Source organism: Myotis davidii, unplaced genomic scaffold (genome assembly GCF_000327345.1).
Source record: "Myotis davidii unplaced genomic scaffold, ASM32734v1 scaffold168, whole genome shotgun sequence".
In the NCBI taxonomy this organism is placed as follows: Eukaryota; Metazoa; Chordata; class Mammalia; order Chiroptera; family Vespertilionidae; genus Myotis; species Myotis davidii.
Genome location: NW_006383016.1, coordinates 3,821,309 through 3,822,458, shown reverse-complemented (window position 1 = coordinate 3,822,458; position 1,150 = coordinate 3,821,309).

The following is a 1,150-nucleotide window of genomic DNA, read 5'->3' as shown; positions in this document are numbered from 1 at the left end:
AAAGCTTAGAAACTTGACCCAACTAAAAAGAATGATGGACCTTGAAAATGACTTCCGGTTTTCTCACTGTGCAGAATATAGTCAAACACTGCTGCAGTTAAATATTTTACCCTTTGTTCTCCTTGCATGATCTACAATAATAATCTACTTTGTGTTGATATTTACTGCTGTGTTGCTGACAATTACCTGAAAGTGAAGTTGGGGGTGCTTCACTGGGCTGGAAAAAGTTTAGCTAATCAGAAAGCAGGTCTAATTAAGCAAGTTTATTCTGTATCTATAAAAGGCTAAGTTGACTCGCACATGCATGACACACATAAAGCTCTCGCTGGCGCCAACAGCACATGTGTTTCTGTCATTGTCGATCATGAATTTGGTTGACACTTCTATTATAAAGGGGGAATAGTGATATGAATTCATGCACTGGGCCACTAGTAAATATATAAAAGGACAGACACGGGGTATCTGCTGGTTCAGTTGAACCAGCAATATTAATGAGAATAAGAGACCTGGAGAGATATGAGGTTGTAATCAGATTGGTGGAGTGGCATTCTAATTTCAGAGGTAGGGAGGTTCTTGAAGCAATGACAAATCTAAATTGCAACCAACCACGGGAAAAGTGCTGAGAAGAGATAAAATCTAATAAAACGTTTGAGGCTACAGTGGCACTAAGGATGGGTCATTCATTCACTTGTGTGCAGCTATTACCATTAAAAGAAAAAAGAGAGAATGCAGTATATAAGCTAGGTGCTGAAGTTGTAGTGTGTGATTAAGGTCCAGAAGTACAAACAGTAAAGGGCCCATAAAGATGTCATGAATCACCCTGCTGGTGTGGCTCAGGGGTTGAGCATCGACCTATGAACCAGAAGGTCACAGGTTCAATCCCGGTGGGGGCACATGCCCCAGGTTGCAGGCTTGATCCCCAGTGTGGGACTTGCAGGAGGCAGCCAATCAATGATTCTCTCTCATCACTGATGTTTCTATCCCTCTCTTTCTGAAATCAATAAAAATATATTAAAAAAAAACAGATGTCATGAATCTCACACAGGCAGTTCTGCATGAGAAGGGAAGAGTAATGACCTGGAAGATGCCAAGACCACAAAGCCTCTTGTGGACACTGTGGAAGAACAAGCAGGCTCCACCTGGGAGGGCT